The sequence below is a fragment of the Canis lupus genome, chromosome 14, assembly GCF_011100685.1.
Source record: "Canis lupus familiaris isolate Mischka breed German Shepherd chromosome 14, alternate assembly UU_Cfam_GSD_1.0, whole genome shotgun sequence".
Taxonomy (NCBI): Eukaryota; Metazoa; Chordata; class Mammalia; order Carnivora; family Canidae; genus Canis; species Canis lupus.
This window is the reverse complement of record NC_049235.1, coordinates 52,087,313-52,110,071: the sequence shown is the minus strand read 5'-3', so window position 1 is coordinate 52,110,071 and position 22,759 is coordinate 52,087,313. Positions and strand designations below refer to the sequence as shown.

Sequence of the window (22,759 nt, the reverse complement as noted above, 5' to 3'; positions counted from 1 at the left end):
TATAGAAAAAGGATTGGATGAAGTGAGCACTGTTTGGATTAATTATCAGGGTAGACCTTCATTCATTCATAATCCTATGCTACTTCTGATAGCATGAGATTCACATTGTGTTGCAAAGGACTTTTTATTTGATTTCCTCACCAATATACCATAAGCTTACAGATAAGGATGGTAACTATTGTGTTTTCCATTGTGTATCCACCAATTACACAGGGTCTAACAGACAATATGTACTAGTAAATGTTAACTGGATGGATGGATGGATGGATGGATGGATGGATAAGTAGGTAGGTAGGAAGGTGGGTGGATTAGCTCATGCAGCTGTGGTGTTAGGGAGCTGCACAATCCTTGGCCACAGTAGATAGCAAAGTTGCTTCATATCCATGGAAAGTTGGACTGCCAATAGCACAGTCACAAACATCTCTCAGATACCGTTAACCTCTCTGGAACAGTTTGCTCAAATTACCACTGTTTACCTAAAAGAAATTCCAAATATTCAAAGAGAAATCTTAGAAATCCAAACATAAAAAATGTAGAAAATGTACTACCTTCTCTTAATTGGCAATACCTTTCAGGGATAGCTCTGGTCAGGGATTTACTGCTGGGATGTCTGAGTGGGTTGATATTAACAAATCCATCCCCATGATACATCATATCAATAAGAGAAATGATAAAAATCATATGACTATTTCAATAGATGCAGAAAAATCATGTGACAAAGTACCACATCCACTCATGGTAAAAACCTTCAGCAAAGTAGGTTCAGAGGGAACATACCTCAACATAGTAAAGACCATATATTAAAAACCCGCAGCTGCAGTGCTTGGGTGGCTCAGCTGATTGAGCCTCCAACTCTTGGTTTAGGCACAGGCCATGATCTCGTGGGTCATGGGCTCAAGCCGTGTGTCAAGCTTCACACTCAGCAAGGAGTATGCTTGGAGAGTCTCTCCCTCTACCTCTCCCTCCACTCACACATGTGCTTTCTCTCTCTAATAAATAAATATTTTTTAAAAATAATAAAATTAAAAACCCAGAGCTAACATCATATTCAATGTGGAAAAATGAGAGCTTTTCCCCTAAGATCAGGAGCAAGACAAGGACCACTTGTCAGAAGCAAGACCACTTCTGTTCAACATAGTACTGGAAGTTCTAGCAACAGCAATCAGACAAGAAAAAGAAATAACAGGCATCCAAATTGGTAAGGAGGAAGAACATGCACTGTTCCCAGATGATGTCATACTATGTAGAAAACCCTAAAGACCACCAAAAACCTACTATGAATTCAGTATGGTTGCAGAATACAAAATCAATGTACAGAAATCCATTGCATTTGTATATACTAATAAGGAATCAGCAGAAAGAGAAATTAAGAAAACAATCCCATTTACAATTGAACCAAAGAAAATAAAATACCTAGGGATAAACCTAACCAAAGAGGTGAAAGACCTGTACTCTGAAAATTATAAAATACTGATGAAAGAACCTGAAGTCAATACAAACAAATAGAAAGATATCCCATGATAACAGATTGTAAAAACAAACATTGTTAAAATGTCCATACTACTCCAAAAGCAACCTACATATATTTTTTAAAGACTTTATTTATTTATTCATGAGAGACACAGAGAGAGGCAGAGACATAGGCAGAGAGAGAAGCAGGCTCCCTGCAGGAGCCTGATGTGGGACTCTATCCCAGGACCCGGGGATCACAACCTGAGCCAAAGGCAGATGTTCAACCACTGAGCCAGTCAGGTGCCCCACAATCTACAGATTTAATGCAATCCCTATCAAAATATCAACAGCATTTTTCACAGAACCAGAACAAACTATCCTAAATTTTGTACAGAACCACAAAAGACCTTGAGCAGCCGAAGCAATCTAAAAAGAAAAAAAGCTAGAGAAACCACAATTCCAGATATCAAGTTACACTATCAAGGTGTAGTAATCAAAACCATATGGTAATGGAACAAAAACAGACACACAGGTCAATGGAACATAATAGAGAGCCCAGAAACAAACCCACAATTAAACAGTCAATCTTCAACAAAGGATGCAAGAATAAGTAATGGGTAAGAGTCTCTTCAATAATTATTTGGGGACAGCTACATGCAAAAGAATGACACTGGACCACTTTTTCACACCATACACAAAAATAAATTCAAAATGGGCTAAGTATCTAAATGTGATACCTGAAACTGTAAGAATCCTAGAAGAGAACACAGGTAGTCATTTCTCTGACATTGGCCATAATAACATTTTTCTAGATATGTTTCCTGAGGCAAGGGAAATGAAAGTAAAGATAAACTATTGGGACTATTTCAAGATAAAAAGCTTCTGCACATAAGTGATCAACAAAACTAAAAGGCAAGCTACTGAATGGGAGAAGATATTTGCAAATGACATATCCAATAAGGGGTTAATACTCAAAAGATATAAAGAATATACAACTCAACACCCAAAACCCAAACAATCCAAGTTAAAAATGAGCAGAAGACATCAACAGACATTTCTCTAAAGAAAATATCCAGATGGCCAACAGACACATGAAAGGATGCTCAGTATTACTTACTCATCATCAGGAAAAAGCAAATCAAAACCACAGTGAGATATCACCTCACACCTGTCAGAATGGCTAAAATAAAAAACACAAGGAACATGTGTTTCAAGGATGTGGAGAAAAAGGAACCCTGGTGCACTGTTGGTGGGAATACAAACTGGTGCAGCCACTGTGGAAAACAGTATGGAGATTGTTCAGAAAATTAAAAATAGGGGATCCCTGGGTGGCTCAGCGGTTTAGCGCCTGCCTTTGGCCCAAGGTGTGATCCCGGAGTCCCAGGATCAAGTCCCACATCGGGCTCCCTGCATGGAGCCTGCTTCTCCCTCTGCCTGTGTTTCCCTGCCTCTCTCTCTCTCTTGAATGAATGAATAAATAAAATTTTTAAAAAAATAAAAAATAAAAATAGAACTAACATGTTCTAGTAGTTACTCTAGTGGGCATTTACCCAAAGAATACACAAACCCTAACTTGAAAGGATATACACCCCTATGTTTACTGAGGCATTATTTACAAGAGCCAAATTATGGAAGCAGCCTGTGTCCATCCATAGATGAATGTATAAAGAGGATTTGGTATGTGTGCACATATGTTATACACATACACAGGGTTGATTATTACTCAGCCATAAAAAAAGAAATGAAATCTTGCCATTTGCAATGACACTGATGGAACTAGAGTATAATGTTACGCAAAATAAATCAGAGAAAGTCAAATACCATATGAGTTCACCACTCACATGTGGAATTTAAGAAACAAAACAAAGGAAAAGAAAGACAAACCACAAAACAGACTCTTAACTACAGAGAACAGATGGTTACCAGAGGGGAGGTGATGGGGGGTGGGTAAAACAGGTGAAGAGGATTAACAGTACACTTACCTTGATGAGCACTGAGTAATATACAGAATTGCTGAATCACTATATCATGCACTGAAACTAATATAACATTACGTGTTAACTATACAAGAACTAGGGCAGCCCCGGTGGCGCAGCGGTTTGGCGCTGCCTGCAGCCTAGGGCGTGATCCTGGAGACCCTGGATCGAGTCCCATGTCAGGCTCTCTGTATGATGCCTGCTTCTCCCTCTGCCTGTGTCTCTGCCTCTCTCTGTGTCTCTCATGAATGAATAAATAAAATCTTAAAAAAAAAAAACCTATACAAGAACTATAATTCTTTAAAAAAAATGTATGGTCCTAAAAAAAAAAATGTATGGTCAGAGACATGCTGGACATCCCCTCCAAAGCGAAAGACAAGCTATTACATCTTTCACCAACTATAATGAAGAAGGATGCCCAATGCCATGTAGGTGTCTCTGGGTTCTGGAGACATCGTCTTATACCGCTAGCAATACTTTTATGACCTAAATATGGAGTGGGGTGAATAGGGGCTGGATTTGAGAGCTGTAAGACAGGGAAGGGATCTGCAGCAAGTCCAGACTCCAATGCAAGCAGCCCTCCTGTTTGAGTCATATGACTCAGTGGATCCGCTGGTGTTATCAATGGAAGGAAAATACGATGTGTGAAGTATGTGACAAGCCCCATTGAAAGAATCATAACATAGGTCCCTAAGGCTTGGGAGCAAGGCCATGTCTTCTGGGGAAAAAAACTCCTGGCATGCTCCTGGGCACTGGTAGAGACAGAGTGCCTGACATAGGACACCAAGGGACCAGCTTCTAGAGCTGCCCATCCTAAGCCCCATTAAGACACAGTGTTGGGGGATGCCTGAGAGGCTCAGCGGTTGAGCATCTGCCTTCATTTCGGAGCGTGATTCCGGGTCCAGAGATCGAGTCCTGCGTCAGGCTCCCTGCGAGGAGCCTGCTTCTCCCTCTGCCTATGTCTCTGCCTCTTTCTCTGTGTCTCTCATGAATAAATTAAAAAAATCTTAAAAAAAAAAAGACACAGTGTTGGACTGGCCCAACAAAATGAAAGTGGTGTCCAGACTGAGCATGAACAGGATCAGAGGGCATAAGCAAGCTGCATGAGAAGGGAGACCAGACCCCAACATACCCGCTACTATTGCACCAGCTTCCCTTCCTCAGCTCCCACTTTACGGCTGCATGGGTGATTCTGTATGACTAACTGAAGATGGAGGAGAAAGCTTAAGCTTGATTTATGGATGGGTCATGTCAGTATGTGCGGACAACCTGAAAATAGACAGCAGCTGCCTTTCAGCCTCACTTGGAGGTGGCCTTGCAAGACAGTGGCAAGGGAAAATTCTTCCTGTAGGTACACTTGGTTATTCATTTTGTGTAGTAAAAGAAATGGCTTAAGGTTAGAATATACTTATGGATTCACAGGTGGCATCAAAAGGGCCAGCCTTTGGACAGGGGCATGGAAAGAAAAATATCAGGAGATGGGGGACAAAGAGGTCTAGCAAAGAACATGTAGTCAGACATATGGGCAAGGACACAAAGTATGAAGGTCTGTGTATCCTATGTTGGCATCCACCAGACAGTGTCTATCAGAGACAAGGTAATGAGCAATCAAGCAGGTAACAGAACCACATCAGTTGGTGCCTGCCACCCTTTGCCATCAGCTATGTGAGGGCTGGCATCTGGTCACAGTGGAAAAGATGGGGGCAATACCTGGGCCAGGAGCATGGTATTCATGGACTCTCACTTACCAAACTGATTTTGCTACCGGTGATTCAATTCGAATGTAAAGAGAAGAAGTATAAGGTCCATGAATGGCACCGCTGAAGGTCCAGCAACAGACACCAGCGCTGAGCCTCGGGTATGGTGCCACGACCCCAAAGAGACTGACTAGGTAACTTGGCAACAAATTAACCTCAACTGGGCTGCCTGGATCCTGCTTGGATCCTGGGAAAGCCACATATTCTGAGGACAGGCTTGCCCTTCCCAGCTGCAGGTCCCGGGCCACACCAAGGGCTCCGAGAGTGTTGTGTCCGCTGGTGTGAGGTCGCACAGGGCACCGCAGCAGAACACGGGGCCACTTCCGTCAAGGGCTCTGAGGGTGTTCTGTCCCCTGGTGTGAGATCGCACAGGGCACCGCAGAACTCGGGGCCACTTCCATCAAGGGCTCCAAGGGTGCTGTGTCCCCTGGTGTGAGGTCGAACAGGCACCGCAAGGGAGCACGAGGCCACACCCTCAAGGGCTCCGAGGGTGTTCCGTCCCATGGCGTGAGGTCGCACAGGCACCGCAGCAGAGCTTGGGGCCACTTCCATCAAGGGCTCCGAGACTGTTGTGTCCCCTGGTGTGAGGTCGAACAGGCACCGCAGCAAAGCTCGGGGCCACACCGTCACGGCTCCGAGGTGTTCCCTCCCCTGGTGTGAGGTCGCACAGGGCACCACAGGGGAGCACGGGGGCCACTTCCATCAGGGGCTCCGAGACTGTTGTGTCCCCTGGTGTGAGGTCGAACAGGCACCGCAGCAGAGCTCGGGGCCACACCGTCAAGGGCTCCGAGGTGTTCCCTCCCCTGGTGTGAGGTCGCACAGGGCACCACAGGGGAGCACGGGGGCCACTTCCATCAGGGGCTCCGAGACTGTTGTGTCCCCTGGTGTGAGGTCGAACAGGCACCGCAGCAGAGCTCGGGGCCACACCGTCAAGGGCTCCGAGGTGTTCCCTCCCCCGGTGTGAGGTCGCACAGGCACCACAGGGGAGCACGGGGCCACACCGTCAGGGGCTCCGAGGGTGCTGTGTCCCCTGGTGTGAGGTCGCACAGGCACCGCAGCAGACCAGGGGCCACGTCACATCAGCGGAGCAGCAGGTTCGGCCCGGCTCGCGCCTCGTTCCTCAGGAGCAGCTGCTCGCCCGGGAGGGTTTGCCAAGGCCTTGCCCCTGGGGCACGGCGTCCACCCTCCGGAGTGCGGTTGAATTCCCAGGCCGAAGCCTTCCCGCGGCGTCTCCACGAGCAGGAACCATGGACCAAGCGATCCGGATGGAGGCTCCGCGGGGCCACGAGCCCCGGCGTCCAGGCGGCAACAGTGCAGGCGGCCGGCCGTCCTCGCTCCCCGAGCCCCGGAACCGGCGGGAGGAAGACGACTTACCACATCCGGTGGGCAACTGCCTGCGGCCCTCAGGGCGCGGAGGCGCGCGGTCCCGCCGTGGGGCCGGAGGACCAGGGGCGCCGCCCTCCTGGCGCCTTCCCGCCTCCCCCCCCGCCCCCCGCGGTGACGGCCTCGTGCCCAGAACCTCGGGCTTCCCGGGTGGGGCGGAGCGTGACGGGAACTCAGGGTCGTGCTCCGCTCGCCGCTCTCCTCCAAGTCTCCCTCAGGACGCGAGACCCAGGAGCCCCAGACAACTGCGCCGCCAACCGGATCGGAAAGGAGCCTCCGCGCGAGGGGAAGATGGACGGGCCCAGCCCGAAGGCGCGGGAAGGCGTGGCCTTGGGCCGCAGGCCGGAAGGGGCGGGGTCAGCCCAGGGCTCCTCACGTGATTGGCCGCGGCGGGGGCCGGCCCGGCCCCCCACTTCCGCTCACCTGCCTCTCCAGGTGTGCACCCCTAGGAGGACCAGGGCAACCCAAGCTCCATCTTCGCGGCGTCTGCTCCTGCAGAACCAACCTGAGACAAGGATTGTGTCAAGCACGGCCGGAATTGTTTAGACTTTTTCCCCCTCCTTTTTTTTTTTGCCTTCTCCCATCAGCTTTTTTCCCCCTAAATATTATCCTCTTCCAGTTTTCTCTTTTTAGAGCTCTCAGTGCTCAGGCCCCGCGGCGCAAAGTGGGCCCCAGTCTCCACCCCCACCTCTCCAGCTCGCGCTCTCTCTCTTGTTCCTTTTTCTGCTTCTCCCTTTACTGTCAATCCCCAGGGGAGGGAAAGCTTAGGACATGCTATGTTTTTGGGCCAATCCCACATATCCTATCAATGTAAATTAATGCTAATAGTTTAATAAAGTACTACGGAGAGGTATTTGCGTTTTTAAAAAGTGATTATCCAAAAAAAAAATGTGATTATCTGGGCAGCCCAGGTGGCTCAGCGGTTTAGCGCCACCTTTGGCCCAGGGCGTGACCTCGGGTCTAAGGATCGAGTCCTGCGTCGGGCTCCCTGCATGGAGCCTGCTTCTCTCTCTCTCTCTCTCTCTCTCTCACTTTCTCTGTGTGTGTGTGTCCCTCATGAATAAATAAATAAAATCTTTAAAATAAAAAGTGATTATCCAAAGAATGTTTCTCTAATGGAGAATTTCCGGCAACAATTATGTAATAATAAGGTTGAGCCTTCCCTACATCCTTCCAAATGCGCCATTGCTTTGCCTGCGTGCAGCCTCTTGGCTCACTGAAATACCAAAGAGCATTAAAACAACAAAAATAACAAATGACTGAGTTCTTATTACATGCTAGCCATTGGGCTGGGCCTTTTACATTCCTTTAAACCCCACACCAGCTTCGTTTTAGATAAATAGCTGAGGCTTGGAAAGCCTAAGTGGCTCCCCAAGGCATGCAGCTTGGAAGTGGTAGAGAAAAAAATCCACTCAGCTATTTTGACTGCAAGTGCCCAGCCCACTGGAAGAGAAGGAAAGCCGCTCCCAGCTGGCACACAACTGCGGTGCCATTAGCAACAGCTCAGCAGCACACCACAGAAATCAGCACACACTTTGTTGTTGAATGATGTTCAAAAGGCATTTTTCACCATTTAGGGTCTGAAATAATATACCAGACTGTGAAGAAAATGTTTGGGTGGGACATTCTTGGATCAAATTTCCCAAATTTTCTGTTAATTTTCATACCAAACTTTAAAGCAATAATGAAGCTATCTACATATATGAGGGCTGTGGGTTGGGGGAAAAAAAAAAAAAAAAAGCCCTATCCCTGCCCCCTCTTGGGGTGGAGAGCTGCTCTGTAGCCAATTTCACTCAGAGATCCAAACCTAGATCTTAGTGATGGGCAGTTGTTAGAGGTAGTAGTAGAGGTGCACTCAGATGGAACAAAGATGCCATGGCCTTAGCCCTCCAAGGACTACAGTGGTTGAGCCCCAGTGAATAGGTTTGGCTCAAAGAATGATAGCTGATGTGACACAGCCGAAGTGCCTAGAAGCCGCCTCCCCTCCAGTGCAACACTGCCCTTCTTTGTGAATTCCAAGTCATCCAGTGGTAAACAAGAAAAATATGGAGAAGTGATACTGGAATCCCTTACACAACCATTTCAGTAAGTGCAAACTCCTGCTTGGTGAAAGTGGCAGATATTTAGGGGCAGGTAGAGTGGCTGTGATAAGGGGAATAGTCAAAATATTTCAACCATTATTGTACACTATGGACCCAAAGAGGCCAAGTAAAAGTGATTCCTGGCAGTAGGCAGCAGGACACAGCAGCCTTGGGGTGACCAGGTGTGCACTAGACATATTTCCTTACAGGACAACAATCCTGCTCCCAGAGGGACTGGTGTCTGAATGTACTCATAGCATCATTGATGGTGAGAAGTAGAGGGAGGATGGGGGACATATAGGACACCCTCAGGCATGCCGGAGCCTTAGCCAGTTATAAGGCTATTTCCCTCTAGTGCTGACCAGGGCTCCCTAGGCCTGACGTGGCTAGAGTGGTAAAAGGGCATTCAGGGAGCTTGAGCCACTGTCTATTTACCAATTGGAAAGGAGCTTTCTTTTTTTAAGATTTTATTTATTAATTTGAGAGAGAGGTTGAGAGAGAGAATGTGTGGTGCAGGGAGCAGGGAGCTCGACATGGGGCTCTATCCTAGAACCCTAGTACCATGACCCGAGCTAAAGGGAGACACTTACCCACCTGAACCACCCAGGAGCTCCAGGAGCTTTTAATATTGTACCAATGCACACTGCTATACTGGTAGCTGCTTTACAGGGAACACACGGATGACACATGGTGGCTTCCTAAACAACACTGGTGTTATGATCAAAAAAATCTTTGAGCTACTGATCATTTCTTCCAGAGACTGTCTTGCTTCGAAGCTCCATAGATGCCTGGGGCTCGGCTGCAAACACTCAGCTAAAGTCTTCCCCATGGGCAGAACTATCCAGGGCAGATGTAATCCAGGGTTAGGTCCTACTCTCTAAATCAACTTGAACCTTGTGGGGGCCAGGAGATGCCTGGCATTATATCAGTTCCTTCTTATTGATCAGAGGTGGTAAATAGGTGTCATCCTAGTTGATTGCTGGTGGCTACCGGATGCACTATGTTGAGTAGGATTCTAAAGTTATACCCAGTCTTTGAGAGAAAAGGTCCCATCAGTAGTGTAGTGGTGATGTCTTTTAGAGCAGGGCTTCCCCCTCCCCCAAGCTTTTTGGGTGTGTGTCATGGCCACCCTTTGCCACCTAGCAAAGACTATGGACACTGGTTCAGAGTAATGCTTTTCGAAAAAGAAAATTAAATACAAAGGAAACCAGACATGTTAGATACAGTCAACTAAAAACACTAGAAATTATTTAAGCTACAGTAATATATGTGCATCTTTATTATTGCATTCAACGAGATACAGTGGTGAGCCCAGTAACTGTTGAATTTTGGAGTACTAATGAATATAGATGATATTTTGAGATGTCTACAACAGCGAATGCGACATGAATACATTTGTGGTTCCTATAATCAAAAGCACTGCTGCCTCTACAGTGATGTCTTGCCTACATTCATAGTGGAAGGAAACACTTTTCAGTTTAAGGTTGGTGAAAATAAAGATGTCATTTTTTTTCCCCCATTTGTGTTCAGAGACTCCTCGGATTTTAGCTATGGATCCCTGCGGGGAGAGTTCAGGGACCCCAGGTTTCTAACCCGTAACTGAGCCTGTAGCATAGCCCCAGCCCCTGGTCTGTCATGTTGTTCTCTAAGACATCAGGACTGGTATTCACTGAAGTCCAGAACTGTGCACATCGGTATTTAATGCCTGTTTACCTAAATACATATCATCCCCTGACTCTGGAGGGTGGGAGTGGTAAGGCATGCAAGTGTTTTTCTGGTTTTCATCATGGCCCAAATCATGGCCTGATTCCTGGGAAAACAGAAAAGTCTCCCTATTGTGTTAATTCTCTGGAAGGTTCAGGTTGCCCCAAGGTCCATAGAATGGAACTGCAGACACCAAGGATTCAGGCACTCATGACCTGACAGCTCCCTGTTATGGGCTGGAAGTCTGGGAGTCACCACCAACTGCTCTGGGTGTGGTTAAGCGAGAAAAGAAGGGGACTCCAATAGAATTTATCTGCTAGATAACAGCAGTAAGAGCACACATCATGACCTTCTTAACTGTGTTTGTAACAGTTATACCTTCTTGCAGGTTGATGAATTTATAATTATCTCCTGGTAAAAAGGAAGACTGAGGGCAGCCCGGGTGGCTCAATGGTTTAGCGCCGCCTTCAGCCCAGGGCCTGTTTCTGGAGACCCGGAATCGAGTCCCACGTCGGGCTCCCTGCATGGAGCCTGCTTCTCCCTCTGCCTGTGTCTCTCATGAATAAATAAATAAATAAATAAATAAATAAATAAATAAATAAATAAAATCTTAAAAAAAAAAAAGACTGAAAGAGACCATTTTCCAGACATAGATTTTTAAATAAAAATCAGCAGTAGACTTTCACAGTGGTCTGAATGTGGCAACTGGGACTAACACTTTTACAATATGAAATGAAACTCGAATTGGTCATTACCATTTATCATATTTGAATTGTAGCTATTATTTAAGAGGAGAAAAAAGCAAACTGCTTCCACCTAGGACATCAAATGATGTTGCCATGAGAGAATGTCAACCCAGCATTCTGGCATAGTTACCAATAAACACTCAGAAATTTTGTTGGCTCTCATTAAGCTCCTCTGAAACTCCAGAAGCAATTGTGGAAAATGCATGCTCAGGCCTTGACCTCTGAGCTGTCAGCCCAACATTTTATTCCTTGACCTCAGGTTGGGTCTGCAATCACCTGTACAATAAAGTTCCCCTGTACACTGTTCATTTGACTGTTCCGTTCTCTGTGCAGTGAGATATCAAAGATTTACCCAGCAGTGCGGCATTCAAGACCACAAGCCGCGTATGGCCTCTCATGCTCTGAAGACTCTGTACTTCTGAACAACAGCCCCTAGGGGTCCATAATTGGCTTTGTGTGAGCTATGCCTTTGCGTATAGACTTGCTGACCACTGCCCGCCCACCAACTCCCAATGATGGGACAACAATAAGTCTTTTCATTTCTATTTAAAACCTTGGAAAGTAGAAAAGATTTGGTCAGGTTGAATCCTTGGGGCCCAATAAGATTGGAATCTGCCCTTCCTCAATTAATCGCTGCCTAAATCACATTTCTCCTTGTACTCAGTCAACACTTGCAAAACTCAAAGTTGGTAAAGAAGTAAAGAAATGCACCTGAACTAAATGGCTGACATTAGAATGCAATATATGGAGAAGTGGGCTGGGAAAAGTAATCCAGCTTAGTGATGAAGATGATGATGGTGATGATGATGATGATGATGGCGGCACACTTATTGAGTGCATCCTACATGCTAGAAACTGTTATTTCTGAGCTCTCTATTCCATCCCATTAGTCTAGAAGTCTGTATTCCAGTACCATGCTGCTTTGATTCCTATAGCTTTATGATATGTTTTTGAGATTAAGAAGTGTGAGATCGGGGATCCCTGGGTGACTCAGTGGTTTAGTGCCTGCCTTTGGCCCAGGGCATGATCCTGGAGACCCAGGATCAAGTCCCATATCGGGCTTCCTGCATGGAGGCTGCTTCTCCCTCTGTCCATGTCTCTGCCTCTCTCTCTCTCTCTCTTTCTCTCTGTGTCTCTTATAAATAAATAAATAAATAAATAAATAAATAAATAAATAAATAAATAAATAAATAATTTAAAATTAAAAAAAGAAAAATCCAGAAATAGATTTATATAAAAAAAAAAAGTGTGAGATCTCCCAACTTTGTTCTTCTTTTCCAAGATTGTTTTGGCTACTTAGGGGCCTTGAAATTCCATGTGAATTTTAGGTAAGATTTTTTTTTTTCTGTTTTTGAAAAAAAATTTTTTGAAAGGGGTTGCATTGTGGAAACTATGTTATACACTTTAATAATATATCCCCATTTATTTCGTATGATACCCTGTGAGATAGATACTATTATTATTTCCCAAATACACATAATAAAGTGGAGGCACAAAGATGTTCAGTAACTTGCCTACAGGTACACAAATGGGTGAGAAAACCAGGTTTTGCACCCAGACTCCAAATACCATATACTCCACAATCATCTTGAACAGACTTCCCACTGAGGATTTGGATGACCTAAAAAGTTTCTGCACTTCTACTGTATAAGAAGTGAGGAGGAACCAGAAGGAATCAGCTACTTCTCACCAATACCTATTCTTCCTTTCTTTAATAATAGGACTCTGAGGGGAACCCTGGGTGGCTCAACGGTTCAGCACCTGCCTTTGGCCCGGGGCGTGATCCTGGAATCCGGGGATGGAGTCCCACGTGAGGCTCCCTGCATAGAGCCTGCTTCTCCCTCTGCCTGGGTCTCTGCCTTTCTCTCTCTTTCTCTATGTCTATCATGAATAAATAAATAAAAATTTTAAAATATTTTATTTATTTATTCATGAGACACACACAGAGAGGCAGAGACACAGGCAGAGGGAAAAGCAGGCCCCATGCAGGGAGCCCGACGTGGGACTCGATTCTGGGTCTCCAGGATCACACCCTGGGCTGAAGGCGGCGCCAAACCGCTGAGCCACCCGGGCTGCCCAATAAATAAAATTTTTAAAGAAAAAAAAATAATAGGACTCTGAGTTTTGGGTGGCGATGTGATGAATGCATGTCCCAGTAGACTTGTTAAGGGCGGCTTAGGCGACTAAATTCTGTCCAGTGGAGTGTCATTGGAAGTGACTTGTGCACTTCTCAGATGTGCACCGATAGAGAACACTCAGCTACTCTGTGGCTCTTCCCCTTCTTTCTCCCGACTTGGTTGGAAGCCCTGTGCAGGGATGGCCAAGCAGCCCTACACCCTGGAGCACCTCAAGACTGTGATGAGAGAGGCAAATAGAACCTGAGGTAAACCAATGTATCCTTTGGTCTCTTTGTTACAGCACGATAGCCTAAATCCTATTGGTAGTAGGTTTGGGGAAGTTTCACTTGGAATTTTTGTATTTAGGAGAATGACGTTTTCAAACATTTACTTGAGAATAGAAAAATCACTTGCTGGTATTTTTTTAACTTTCTTGGTAATTTTTAAGTTACACTTCCCCATCTAGTACCTTTTTACAAAGATGTTGGCACTGAGTTATGGAAATTAGGGCATATGCTTTGAATTTATTTTCTAGCAGTAATAATGAATGCTCATCTAGCTAAATTAGTTTTACCTTATTCTTAGGATCATCTGCGTTTATCTGTGGAGTACCTTGGTTGGAGTTGGGGATCAGGCCCCAGAACCCAGGACAGGGCCTAGCCAACTGGATCATCCATCCCGGCAGTGAGATGGCAGTCCACCTGGAAACAACCCCCCTGACAGCTCTGACAGACTGACGTTATACACGCTAGGATGGTTGATGTTCTTCACGGAAAAGGCCATGCTGGGATCATGAATAAGGCTCAGACCTTGTACATACTTGTGTTGACAGCAGCTCTCCAGTGAGGAGAGTTCAAGAGATGGTGCCTAAAATTCACTGCCCAGGTGTAAATTTCATGTGCTATTGGTCAGAGCTAACCTTAGGGAGGGCAACGTTTGGAGCAGTTCGTGTGAACAAAGACCTTAAAAGACTTTTTTTTAAAGGAAAATTTCAAACATATTCATAAGTAGAGAGATTAGTATGATGAGCGCCCATGTCTGTGAATGTTTTATGGAGATGAAGTCAAGTTAAAAAGAACATCAAGGGCACCTTTGAAGAGGAAAAGAATTTGAGAAAGAACAGACAAAGGAGGTCATGATAAAAGGGAGGAGTCCTGCTCAGACAAAGGCTTTTTGTAAGATGGATGACAAAAGAAATAGGGTGACAGCTCACCTTGCCCTGAAACACTTCAGATCCCTCCCACAGAGTTTGAGAATAAATCAATCATAACAAAATAGTTAATATTTATTTAACCTCTCCTACATGCTGAATATTGTTTCACAAACTTCTTAGCCCCATTTATATTATTCCCATATTACACATGAGAAATTTGTGACTTTCAGAAGTTAAAGTTAACTTTCTCAAAGTCCAGTGGCTGATAAATATGGGCCAAGATTTGAAACCAGGACCTTTTGACTCAAGAGCCTCTACTCCTAACAATATGTCTGTGTTGAAGTCTGGTTCATGGGTTTTTGACCCAACATCACTTAGGGCACTTGTTAGAAAGGTAGATTTCTCATTCCCACCCTAGACCTAATGCATCAGAAACTATGGTGTATGAGGTCTAGGGATAGGCATCCGAAACCAGATTTTTCAGTCCATCCAAGTTTGAGAACTGTGGCTTACTGACATACTCTTGAGGTATAGTTTCCATCAGAGGTTCCCGGAACTTTTTTGATTCTATACCTTTATCTGTAAGATGTTTTAAAAGATATTTTCTCAGGATATTCTCATTCTTTCTCCAAATTATATACATTCTTTGTAAATTACTCTTTATGATTTAATATGTAGGTATTGTGGTTCTAGTGTATTATGTATACCGTAAGTAGACACAAATAAAAAATTTTAAATATCTCAAGTGCATGCCTTCTATCTCTCTTTTGAGAATACTGGTCTATAGTCAATGCAATGATGAATTTGTTATCCTATTTTATCATGCCATCTATATCAAGAATCATAAACAGGAATGAGCCATCAGACAACAATTATAAATCAGTATTTTTCACATAAAAAAATACAGATTTCTGACTTCTTCTGAAAACAGTAGATTTGACACCTGGGCCTGAGTTTGTGATGTCATAACTGGCAGCAGAAAATGAGCAGGATCCCAGCAGTGAGTCCCTGGTGGGGAGGATGTGCTGGTGGACGTCTCCAGTCACTGTAGTGTCTCTGCCTTGCCCACCTCATTTGTATTAAACATGGACTTGGTGGACATTTTAGGCTTTGATGTCAGATCTACTGCCAAGACAGACTGACTATTTGTCTACTGACTGTCTACTGACTGACAGTAGATCTGACAAGGATTTCTTATTCTATCCCAACATGGAGACAGTTTTCATCTTGGTATGTTGTATGCTGCCAGATAATTTTTACCTCCAACATTAACTTTTAAAACCAATCATATTAGCTTGATCCGTATGACTTTGCCATTTCTCAGGTCCCAAATGCTAGAAATAAAGGAATTTTACAGGGTTCACCTAATTGTAAATCTGCTTATTGATGCACCATGGTGAGAGTTGTTTTGTTTTGTTTTTTTTTTCCTTTTAGAGAGAGAGAGAGAGAGAGAGGCAGAGACAGAAGCAGACTCCATGCAGGGATCCCGATGTGGGACTCAATCCTGGGACTCTGGGATCACGCCCTGGGCCAAAGGCAGATGTTCAACTGCTGAGCCACCCAGGCGTCCTGAGAGTTGGTTTTAATAACAACCTTTCCATGGCTGAGGTAATGAAATGCTGCTGAAAGAAAGACCTTGACTAATGAAGGTATTTAAAAAACGTGATTAACTGGGGCGCTACTGTGGCTCAGTTGGTTAAGCCTCCCACTCTTGACTTTGGCTCAAGTCACATTCTCAGGGTCATGATCTTAGAGTCATGATATGGAGCCTCACTTTGAGCCCCGCTCAAGAGTGTCTCTCGCTCTCTGTCCATCCCCTGCCTCTCTCCCTCTCTAAATAAATAAGTGAATGAATGAATGAATAAATAAATAAAATGATTAACATCGTCATTGGTTTCTTTTTTTAAAATTTTATTTATGATAGTCACACAGAGAGAGAGAGAGAGGGGCAGAGACACAGGCAGAGGAAGAAGCAGACTCCATGCAGCGGGAGCCCGACGTGGGATTCGATCCCGGGTCTCCAGGATGGCGCTCTGGGCCAAAGGCAGGCGCCAAACTGCTGCACCACCCGGGGATCCCCTAACATCGTCATTGGTTTCAAGGGAGATTTAAAATCACCATGTTGTCACTTTCTAAGGAAAAGAATAGTGTGCAAAAAGGAAAATTATCTTATATGTTATTAAGCCAGATTCTTTCCAGACCTGAAACCATTCATTCATTACAGAGTAGGGACATGATGAGGAAAAAAAAAAAAAAAAAAGAAAAAAAAGAAAGAGTCTTTAGTGCCTCAGAATGTCCTTGGTAAAATGCACTAAATTTCACTATGAAGTTTGTGTTGCTCCATTTGTAACTGGCCTACCACAAGGTTGTCTTGAGTCCTGCCTTTTTGGGGCACATTCGAAAAGAACACAGATCCAACTCCAGAAGCTTTGACAACAGGTTTTTACAGAGGAATTGTTTTTCCTAGTCATAATGAATTTTATTAGAAGGAATAATTGCCTCAAAAAAGAACTGATAAGGGATCCCTGGGTGGTGCAGCGGTTTGGCGCCTGCCTTTGGCCCAGGGCGCGATCCTGGAGACCCGGGATCGAATCCCATGTCGGGTTCCCTGCATGGAGCCTGCTTCTCCCTCTGCCTGTGTCTCTGCCTCTCTCTCTCTCTCTCTCTCTCTCTGTGACTATCATAAATAAATAAAAAATTTTAAAAAAAGTTAAAAAAAAGAACTGATAATGGTTAAAATTTCACACTCTACAATTTGTTAGAGAATAAAAAAAGATCAAGTTGTCTTGATAAAATTTATATCTGTAGATATTTATCTAGGGAAACTGGATTTGACAAAAACAATGTTCACAAAAGAAAAATTACAATGGCAGAAGTTATAATGGATACAATTTGATGGATGTATTAAATACTTTCGGGCAGCCCAGGTGGCTCAGTGGTTTAGCGCCACCTTCAGCCCAGGGCGCGATCCTGGGGACCCGGGATCAAGTCCCATATCAAGCTCCCTGCATGGAGCCTGCTTCTCCCTCTGCTTGTGTCTCTGCCTCTTTCTCTCTGTTTCTCTCATAAATAAATAAATTCAATCTTAAAAAAAATAAAATAAATACTTCCCATACAATCTACACAAAACAGAATTGAGTTCTTTGAAAATAAGTAAAATAAAAGTAAAAAATATTAGAGACAAATTTACAAGAAAGAATAAGAAACTGATCAAGGAATTAAACTAGCTTACTGGAATTCACTGCAGAAAATCTATTACATCTGCATTCATAGACATGGAGTCCAAGGGACCACTCAAAACATCATCCAACTGATGTCAGTGGTCAGGGGAGAGAAGGCCTAGTTCCCACTAGGGGGCAGCTTCCCAAACCCAGTGGAACTAGGGCATATGTGTAGAGGCAGCTTGGTTGATTCTGCTCAAACTCCATAGCCTACAACTTAGACAGCTATGGCTGGCACTACCTACCTTCCAGTCACCCACTCCAACTTCCTCTGATCTCCATTTAGATGAGGTGACTTCCCCAGATTGGGTTACCTGGCTCATACCTATTCCCTGTCTGGCAGGTGGTCTTCCGGGGGCCTACTTCCTACTGTTCCTTCAAGACTCAGACCTAGCCCCTCCTCATTGCCTCCCATGTAGCCTCCATCTCCCTGCAATCCAGACTTTGTCCCTCTGAATAAATTCCTACCAAAGTCACCAAAGACCTCTCTGTTGCCAAATCCAACAGAAACACTTAGATTGCCTTCTCTGTCCATCACTCCCTCATTCTGGTCACCATTTCTTCTCAACTTTCCACGACACACTGCACAATGAAGCTCCATGTGGCCAAGGGCAATGCCCATATCTGGATAAAGCTGTGGGCCATTATCAATCTCTACCCAGGCCAGCTGTGGGGAAATGAGGGCCTCAATCCTGAAGGAGGGAGTTGGAGTGTCCACCACATGCCTCAAATTCAGCAGGTCCGAAATAATAGGCATTTGGTCCTGACCATTCTACTTCCAAATTTTTCCTGATTTTGTTGCCCTAGTTCAAGTTTTCATCAGCTCCTGATAAAGATTGATGTGAAAAAAAAAAAAAAAAAAAAAAGATTGATGTGATCTCTTTCTTGGTTTGCTTGGCCTACTGTTAGTTCCTGCTTTATATAGCTTATTTTTAAAATGCTTTTCCCAGTTTTACTGAGAAACAGTTGACATACATCACTGTATAATTTTAAGGCATACAGCATTATGGTGTATTTTATATTTATAAAATTTATATTTATATAAATATTTATATAATTAAAAACAAAATTAATTTTTATATAACTAAAAACAAAATTAATATTTATATAAATATTTATATAATTAAAATTAATATTTCTTTTAAAATTTATGTTTTGTGAAATGATTACCACAATAAGTTCAACTAGCACCCGTCATTTCATATAAATATACTAAAAATAAAAGGAAAGAAAAATTCTCCTTGTGTGAGAACTCTTAGGATTTACTCTCTTAACGGCCTATATATCATGCAGCAGTGCTAACTATAGTTATTGTGTTGTACATCTCTAGTTATTTATTTTATAACTGGAAGTTTGTACCTTTTGACTACCTCCTTCCAACTTAAGACTATGCCTCTGGTAACCACAAGTCTGATCTCTTTATGAGTTTTAGATTCCACCTGTAAGTGATATCATACAGTGTTTGTCTTTCTCTGTCTGACTTATTCCACTTAGCATAATGCCTTCAAGGTCCATCCATGTTGTTGCAAATAGTAGGACTTCCTCTAAGCGCATTTGTGCCTCAATGATATTCCATTGTATGTATGTATTTATATACACCATAACTTCTTTATTCATTCATCCATTGCTGGACACTTAGGTTGTTTCCATGTCTTGGGTATTATAAATAATGAGGCTATGAACATGGGAGTGCAGATACATTTTCAATTTAGTGTTTTTATTTCCTTTGGATATATTCCCAGACGTGGAATTGCTGGATCATATGGTAGGTCTCTTTTTATTTTTTAAAGATTTTATTTTATTTTAGGGGTGCCTGGGTGGTTCAGTCAGTTAAGTGGTTGTTTTCAGCTCAAGTCATGATCCAGGGTCCCTCCCTGCTCAGTGGAGAGTCTGCTTCTGCCTCTGCACCTCCCCCCCACACTCATGCACTGTTTCTGTCTTTCTCACTCTCTCAAATAAATAAATCTTTAATAAAATAAAATCTAAAAAAAAAAAAGATTTTATTTATTTGTGAGAGAGCACGAGCAGGGGTAGGGGCAGAGGAAGAGGGAGAGAGAGAATCTCAAGCAGACTCCCCACTGAGTGTGGAGCCCAACACAGGGCTCAATTCCTTGACCTCAAGATTATGACCTGAGCCAAAAGCATGAGTTTGAACACCTAACTGACTGAGCCACCCTGGTGCTCCTTAAAGATCTTATTTTTAAGTAATCTCTGTATTTAATTTGGGGCTCGAGCTTACAATCCTGAGATCAAGAGTTACATGTTCCACTGACTGAGCCACCCGGGTGACCCTCTTTTTCATTTTTTACAGATCCTCCATCCTGTTTTCCATAGCAGTTGTACCAATTTATAGTCCCAACAGTGCACAAGGCTTTTTTTTCCTCCACATCCATTATAGTATGTTATCTCTTATCTTTTTGATGATGGCATTCTAACAGGTGATATATTGGCATTATGAGGTGGTATCTCACTGTGGTTTTAATTTGCATTTCCCTAATGAATGCTGATGTTGAGCATCTTTTCATGTGCCTATTGACCTCCTTTGGAAAAATGTTCAAGACCTTTGCTCATTTTCAGCTTATTTTTTTAAAAGATTTCTTAATTTATTCATGAGAGAGAGAGAGAGAGAGAGAGAGAGAGGTAGAGACACAGGCAGAGGGAGAAGCAGGCTCCATGCAGGGAGCCCGATGCGGGACTCGATCTGGGGACTCCAGGATCACACCCTGGGCCGAAGGCAGGCACTAAATTGCTGAGCCACCCAGGGATCCCCTCAGCTTATTTTTAAAATATTTTTCTTATTGTGATAAAATATACATAATACAAAATAGATAATTTTGAACATTTAATCTAAAAAAAAATAAAAATATTTATTTATGGGCAGCCCAGGTGGCTCAGCGGTTTAGTGCCACCTTCAGGCCAGGGCGTGATCCTGGAGACCAGGGATCAAGTCCCACGTCGGGCTCCCTGCATGGAGCCTGCTTCTCCCTCTGCCTGTGTCTCTGCCTCTCTGTCTCTGTGTCTCTCATGAATTAATGAATAAAATATTAAAAAGATAAAATAAAAATATTTATTTATTCATGAAAGACAGAGAGAGGCAGAGACATAGTCAGAGGGAGAAGCAGGTCCCCTCAGGAAGCCTAATGTGGGACTCGATTCCTGAACTCTAGGATCATGCCCTGAGCCAAAAGCAGGGCTTAACTGCTGAGCCATCCAGGCATCCCCGAACATTTTTTTATTTTTATTTTTTTATTTTTTCTATTTTTTAAAATTTATGATAGACACACACACACACACACACACACACACACACACACACACAGAGGCAGAGACACAGGCAGAGGGAGAAGCAGGCTCCATGCACCGGGAGCCCGACGTGGGATTTGATCCCGGGTCTCCAGGATCGCGCCCTGGGCCAAAGGCAGGCGCCAAACCGCTGCACCACCCAGGGATCCCCATCCCTGAACATTTTAAAATAAATAATTCAGTGGCATTAATTAAATTTACAATGTTGGGGGTGACTGGGTGGCTCAGTCGGTTAAGTTTGACTCTTGATTTCGGCTCAGGTCATAATCTTGGGGTGGTGAGATCAAGCCCCACATGGGGCTCTGCACCAGGCATGAAGCCTGCTTAGGATTCTCTCTTCCTCTGCTCTTCCCCAACACCCCTTTAAAAAAATTCACAATGTTGTGCAATTATCACCATTATCTATTTCTAGAACTTTGTCGTTATCTAAACAGAAACTCTGTAATCACCTAACAGTAACTCTCCATTTCCCCTTTTCCCTGGGAACCCGATTTTTTGTTTCCCCAGGAACATTTTTAGGGAAGACACCAGTACACCATGTGTTGCTGTCCGTGAATATATCTTCAAAGTTCTCTTCACCCTCCCTCCAGTGCTGAAGAGCCTGTCCTCTCTCTGAGCCCTGCAATCTCTCTCCAGTCTTCTCCTGACTTGCTGCTCTCTGGATCTCTTACCTTCTCATGTGCTATTGCACCAGCTTCCTGCAGGCCTTCTAGATCCCACAGAGCCGGCAGTAAGGTGCAGTCCAGCTTTTGTCTCATGGCAAGCAGCCTCTTGGCATTCTTGGGAATAAAATTCTCCATCCTAACCCCAGAAAAATGTGATGTCCCCATACATTTATAATTTTCTCCTCAGAGGCAAGTGTGGGGAGAAACCAAATGCATGTTGGCTTGTGGCACCAAGACTATTTCCAACTCATAGCCTGACCTTCCCCCAGTTCTTTTCTCATGGGGTTGCTGAAAGTGAAACTGCACTGGCAGTCACCAAGATAGCGTAGGACTCTGAAGTGGAAGGGACCAGCATGTGATGGTGAAGCTGAGGCCTGGATAACAAGAAGACAGTCATGTAAAGAGTCCACACAAGAATATACAGACAGAACATGTGCAAAAAAGCTGAGGTGGGAAGAAGTGTTGCCTATTGGAGGAGGCCTGGTTGCCTGAAGGTGGTGGGCATGCAGGAGAGTGGCCAGGTCCAAATCATGAGGGTTTTGGGTGTGATGTAAGAAGTTTACACTTGATTCCACGTTCAACGGGAAGCCATGTGTATAAGCTCAGACACTTTCACTGTATGTAATAGAAAACCCAGCTTAAGCAGTTTAAGCAATAGAGGGAATTTATTGACCCGAATACCTGAAAAGTCCAGAGGAGGATGGTCTTGAGGTGAGGACTCTGGTTTCATTTTAATTTGCCATTCCTCATCTTGCCATCTTGTCTTGGCCTACTTTCTCCCAAGATGGCAAGATGGTTTGGGCTGCAACCAGGGTACCTGTTTCTTTTTTTGCAAGGAGAGGGAGAGTCTAGCTTCTGTAGGCCAATTAACAGAATCCCCCACCTTCACTGGGTTTGGATCAGCCTGGACCAGTCACAGTGGGCGTATCTCTACACACCTCAATACCTGCAGTGAAGCTCTAACTCTAGTCAGGATTCCCTCCTTCCTGACGCTAGGGCTGGGGTCAATCCCAAATGGCATGTGGATACTTAGTGAGGGTGGAGTGGTCCTCCCAAAACAATTTGGAAACAATTAGGAAAGAAAAGGGAAGTGGATGCTGGGCAAGTAACTCCAAAATTCATTGTACCATGGAAGCATTGTTAAAAATCACTCTAGCTGCTATGAGGGCAGACTGGAGGAGCCAGGAAGGAAGGAGGAAGG

At 44.1% G+C, this 22,759-nt stretch overlaps 1 long non-coding RNA gene across 2 annotated transcripts in view; it reads right to left on the bottom strand.

Annotated features, from left to right (window-relative positions):
- LOC111098665 overlaps positions 1 to 6,513 on the bottom strand; it is a 40,908-nt gene extending 34,395 nt beyond the window's left edge. For both annotated transcript variants that reach the window (XR_005369737.1, XR_005369736.1), the window contains exon 1: positions 5,177 to 6,513. This is a non-coding gene — a long non-coding RNA (uncharacterized LOC111098665). The remainder of the gene's footprint in view (positions 1 to 5,176) is intronic.
- Between the last annotated feature and the right edge of the window lie 16,246 nt (positions 6,514 to 22,759).